The sequence below is a fragment of the Periplaneta americana genome, chromosome 11 (genome assembly GCF_040183065.1).
Source record: "Periplaneta americana isolate PAMFEO1 chromosome 11, P.americana_PAMFEO1_priV1, whole genome shotgun sequence".
NCBI classification, from domain to species: domain Eukaryota; kingdom Metazoa; phylum Arthropoda; class Insecta; order Blattodea; family Blattidae; genus Periplaneta; species Periplaneta americana.
The window spans coordinates 111,897,334-111,903,333 of NC_091127.1; the positions used below are offsets into that span (position 1 = coordinate 111,897,334).

The window sequence follows — 6,000 nt, forward strand, 5'->3', positions numbered from 1 at the left end:
ATGCATTTCGAACATTAAAGAATACACAGTTTCAGTTTTATACGACAAAGTTGACAGTAGGGAAATTTTCGAACACTCTGCAGCATTTACATATTATGTTTTTTACTTTCTGGTTCAGACCAGAGCAAGAGGGCTGCTCTCTTGACCTAGAGCTGTTTACTACATTGTTGCAACCACACTTATTTGCATGAAGTTGTGCACCTATTGTTGAAAAAAAGATTGGTTTTGTTTCTTCACTCTGTTAATAGTCACCATCATGAAATATTTTACTTAATTAAAAATACCTATTGACAGAAATAATAAACTTTAAAAATTATTCGTCAATATACTTTATGTGCTATATTTAATATGCTATATTTTTTTAAATAGGTTTTATTATGTTTTATTTTTATACATTATGCTCGTTTATGCTTTCAAAGTAATATATATATATATATATATATATATATATATATATATATATATATATATATATATATATATATATCCTCAACCAGATTCAGAGTAAAGTGTCATTATTCCTTTGCGTAGCCTTACATGATTTCAAGACCTTCGTATATTATATTATAGATGAAGTAAATTATGATGGCACCAGCACTTACCTACTGTTGCAGTCACTAGCTGTGTGGGAACTGTCACCTGCCGAGATCCGACATGCCTGCAAGGTTCTGTTAATACTGACTCGAAAGCACACTAGCACACGCCACACGGCTTCAGAGGGAGATGTCTGCGATCCCAAAATAATCAGAAGGCCAAGGAGAGGGGTGGAAATGGGGGGATGCGTACCAGCTGGTCTGTGTGACGTCACTCCCTCCGCGAGTGTTGACCGAACGATTTACAAGTCCACGCTCATGACCTTCTGTTCGAGAACCTGGAACCACGCTGACTAATTACACTTCCCCAAGATGTCTTAATTTATTTCTACTTAGAAACGCCCTGTGAATCATATATCGTCCTTTGTTATTGGTGTTAACAAGACCAGATCGTCTACCAGACGTGTTGCTGTTTCAGTTGTGAATTAGTATATCGTATGCCGAGAATTCTTGGTCATCATGGTGCTAATTGACTGCTTACATATATTTAAGAGAGGAATTGTGTCAATGAAGTTGTCCTTTGCAATTCACTCAGTGCTGCTTCCCTTCTACGAAGTAGCGAATCTTTTATATACTTCTCTGTTGTTTCCGTCCTCATATTTTCATTTTCATTTTTTTTTCATTCTCTTTTGTTATATTGCTTCATAAATTCCTTCTCTCTTTTCTGCATTCCATTATTATTTCTTTACAAGACGCAACATTTTTACTGTCAACATTTTCGGTACTCTGTCGGCACAAATCTTAAAAACCCAATATTTTGTGGTGAAATTTTTGTAGTGTTACTCTTCCGTGGAAACGATACGTTTCTCTCTAACGTTTTCTGGTGCCATACGTTTAATTTAGTTGTTGCGTGGAACTCTAGATCATATTATGTGGAACGTTGAACATAGAAATATTGCAAATCTGGCTTTCAGTTATAGCTCCCTGTGAAGCTGATTTGAATAATTTCAAGGGAATAGAAATATTATTTTGGCTCTGTAAGCGGTGTGCTTACAAGTTTTACACAAAATAATATATTCGTAGGTCTACTTCATACCCCAGTTATTAGGTTGATGCATCAATTCATAGCGTTCTTTTATTGAATCCAAAATTAAAAATTTAATACAAACAAAATATATAACGATGGCTAAGACGTGACACCTCGTATCTGTAAATTTGCAGGAAATAAAAAGTGTTAAAATTAATTTTACTCAAAATAGACACTTATGTGTTTCTGCTTTGCAAGATGATCTACTCGAAGACAAATTATATTCATTAACTGTCCAATTTTGTGAAGATAATAATAATAATAATAATAATATTGTCCCGCGCCGTGGCGTCGCGGTCTAAGGCATCCTGCCTAGGACTCGCGTTACGGAATGCGAGCTGGTTCGAGTCCTCGTAGGGGAAGAAATTTTCTCATGAAATTTCGGCCAGTGTATGGGACCGGTGCCCACCCAGCATCGTGATGCTCTTGGGGAGCTACGATGCGAAATACGGTTGCGAAAGCCTGCTATAACGGCTGAGGAGATCATCGTGCTAACCACACGATACCTCCATTCTGGTTGGATGATCGTCCACATCTCCTTCGGCATGTGGGCGTGAGGCCAGCAGCCGCCTGGTCGGTGTAGACCCTTCACGGGCTGTAGCTCCATGGATTAATAATAATAATAATAATAATAATAATAATAATAATAATAATAATAATAATAATAATAATAATAATAATGTAGTTAAACTGAGCATTTTCATAGTCACCAGATATCGATAAACTAATCTTATTCCCTGCACTGTTTATGAGTTATGACCGACTCCCAACGTTCTGACAGTTTTTTTCCTGAAGAAATCCAATGGTTTGGAGTTGAAAAAAACGTCGAGTCAATTTTGAAGAGAAGCTTTGTTAGTAGATTCCCCAGTTATTGTTGGATACCGAGCGAAAAAAAAAATAATCTGACGGAGCAAGATCAGGAGAATACGGTGTGTTTGGAATAACGTTCTGAAGAACCACTTTTATGTGTTCGCTGTACGCGGACGGGCATTATCATGCTGCAGAATCACTTGATAGTCTTTTTTTTTAGTTGGTTATTTATCACTGTATCAACTACTAGGTTATTTAGCATCTATGAGATTGGTGATTGCGAGATGAGACCGAGTATTCGCCATAGATTACCTGGCATTCACCTTACGATTGGGGAAAACCTCGGAAAAAACCCAACCAGGTAATCAGACTAAGCGGGGATCGAATCCGCGCCCGAGCGCAACTTCAGACCGGCAGGCAAGCGCCTTAACCGACTGAGCCACGCCGGTGACTGATGCAGTCTTCTCGGTTTTTTTTTTCCTCCCCTTTATATACGGCCTCAAGGCAACAGAGTTATTGGCAATAAATCTCAGCAGAAATTACATTCATCGAAATAAATTCACAGTAGATAATGCCTTCTTTGTCCCACCAAATGCATAAAATTAACTTAAGTGGAACACAATTTTGAACAGGGAGTATATTTTTTGTTACGGCTCAGCCATAGCAACTCCACCATCTGAAGTAATTACTTGTTCATGATATTGACGTTGATAGTTCCGTAGTCTCTCAACAAGATTTAAACATTTTTATTTGGGCTCTATCTCTGTATTTGGGGTTGTATCTTCTAGGCGCTTTCCAATACAGCTAACAGGAATATCATTTGTACCTTTCTGAGAGATTTTTTTTAAGAGCTCAACATTCCGAACCAGATTTCAGAAACTACGAATGCACATAATCTGCGAAGAATACCTCCGGAACTGCCTCTTAGCTCGGGTCATAAATAAGTCTGCTTTTACGACAGACTGCGTGCAAAGTTGGAACCGTCATCACTCCTCGTCACCACTCTACAATTTCAAAGTTTCTGTGAGAGCCCTATTTATCAAGTTTATTTGACGGTTGCGCAGATTCTTTGAAAGTTGTTAATTTTACGTTCATTATCTTTATGTTTTAACAGACAACTGAACCCAGATTCTGAATGTTTAGTATTCATTCTACGGACGTCGTATGTCCGGAAAAATAGCTCCATCCCACTACAAAAATCTCTCAATCAGACATTGCATTCTTTGTCAAGCAATATGGATCTAAGACATTGCAAGTGAGAAGTGCGTTTAAATAATACATTTCCACTTTTTAAATTCAATTAGATATTGAAATTCAAAGAAAAAACTACTTAATATACTGAAATTCATAGCAAAATTACAATTTTCATTTGTCGATTCGTTTCAGAAATCTCTCCTTATGATCTACGGAGATTGTTACAGAATATGTCAGAATTCATTTCGCGTTTGATGCGGAATTAATTACCTCCTACGTTAGAATGACAGGTTAGAATAAAATTATGATTATCGTCTTTGCTTTCAGATACCAAACGGAACCACCGTGTATTGAAGTTTTTTTAGCATTAATCATTTAAATGTTGTAAAGATTTTTCGTTAGCTATCAACTTACTAGTGTGTCAAAGAGTCCCTAGCAGCAATGAACCTAGTTCAAGTGAATAGCAGCAGTATTTTATTTGACGACGATTTGAAGTGCAGAATTTATTCAACGTCATCAAAATTCAACCTGGGTGAGTAACGTCAACAAGTTCTGCCTGGAGCCCTGTATTAGGTGTAAGATTTTTTACATACTGGAAATATACTCCACGAGACCAACAACTCCATTTCCCTAACAAATCAAGTGGTGTTAATGATTTTATCGCTCTTTAAAATCCATCGCCCTCGGCTGGATTAGCATGGTGACGCTAAATAACCGAGGATGACAGTTTGGCAAGCATGGTAACCTCTTAGCATGTAGGCTGTCACGGCCGGTGTCTAGTTGAAATGGAGCTTCCGGGCTAAGATGCCGTAGATATTCCCAGAGGCTTTGGTGTTCCGTTCCGGAAAGGCAACCAATCAGGTTATCAGTTGCCACAGGTACCCTTAGCAGAAGACTTCGACCTAGGTTATCTAACCACTGAAGAAGTCTGCCACAGCAATAGACGAAACGTCTGGGAATATCTACACCATTAGACCACGGCATCTTAGCCCGGAAGCTCCATTTCAAATGGTAACCTCTAACACAGGCGTTCTCAATCTGGTGCTCTTTCAATGACATTTGGTGCTCTCAGTGTGGACTAAATCAGAAAAATCAAGATCATTCAACAGAATAATATGGCTCCTTGTGAGTAGCTTCAATTGATCTCGTCCTCCTTAGCTCTGAAATATTTGTTTAAAAGGAAAAATTTATAGCCTTTGGAGAGCAGAAGATACAAAAAGAATCCAAATATTGCGGAATGTTTCTCTTAAATGTCTGGTTATGTTCGGGATAATCTACCTATGCGGAAAAACTTCGTCACTTATGAAATACCTCAACAAAGTACGGTCACGATTAATTCATATCTGTAGAACTATTTAAGTGAAGCTACAGCTGACATCACTGAAATTCTGAGTAACATTCAAGTTCAAGAATATCATTATCCTGATAAGTACTTTAAAAATTAATTAATTTGTTTATTTATTTTATTTATGTATTCATATAGGCCTACTAAACCTATTCGAGTTCATGGTGCTCACTCACTATTATTTATGGGCGGTGCTCGCAGTCTTTAAAAGGTTGAGAACCTCTGCTCTATCACAAGACAGCTGAGGAGCAAATTTTAACAAGACAAGTCTCTGTTTTATAGTATTACTAGCTGAAAGCACCTAGCGTTGTCCGGTTTGTCCTTTTTGCTTCTTTTTTTAATTAACCTGGTTGTTAGACTTTTTGGAAATCTCAGAAACTCAACTCTAGACTACCAAAATAAGTTTTTAATAAGTTTTCCTCGTCCATAAAGATGAATCTTTACGTAGCGTCACTTACATGAATTAATGAACTTTTTAGCCAAATGCCTGAAAGAATAATTAACTCACTTTAAAACAACTGCAGATCAGGCAACGAAAGAAAATATTTCATCACTTGCCTTACTTTCAAATGTGTTTTAATTTGTATGTATGTATGTATGTATGTATGTATGTATGTATGTATGTATGTATGTATGTATGTATGTATGTGCTTCATACATGTATGTGTGTTTATTTATTTATTCTGGCGTAGTTAAGGCCAACAGTCCTTCCCTTCCACATCACCAGAAACACAAATAAAATAATAAAAAATCGAACTATAATTGAAGTAAAACCAAACGAACATATATATATATTTTTTTTTTTCAACGTAAAAACTAATATTCTGAGAGATGTATACCGGTTTTTTTTTTTTTTTTAAAGAGATTGTTATTTCCACAACTCATAACATACTACAGTGGCACCGTGATTATACAGTTAGAATTTCGCAGTAACATATTTTCGGACATGAACAACAATATTTTAAAAGACGTATATTTTAGAATTAATACAGTGTTGTTTTTAGTCTTCTTACGTACATTCACATACTACA

At 36.6% G+C, this 6,000-nt stretch overlaps 1 protein-coding gene across 5 annotated transcripts in view; it reads right to left on the minus strand.

Moving 5' to 3' along the window:
* Positions 1-6,000, minus strand: part of LOC138709257 (organic cation transporter protein-like) — a 320,694-nt gene that overhangs the window by 56,914 nt on the left and 257,780 nt on the right. Inside the window, exon 1 of one of the 5 annotated variants that reach the window (XM_069839910.1) lies at positions 603-750. The exons of the other annotated variants lie outside the window; for them this stretch is intronic. The gene's annotated coding sequence lies outside the window, so the exon portion shown is untranslated. Of the gene's footprint in view, positions 1-602; positions 751-6,000 lie in introns of those variants that run through there. 5 annotated transcript variants of the gene reach the window in all.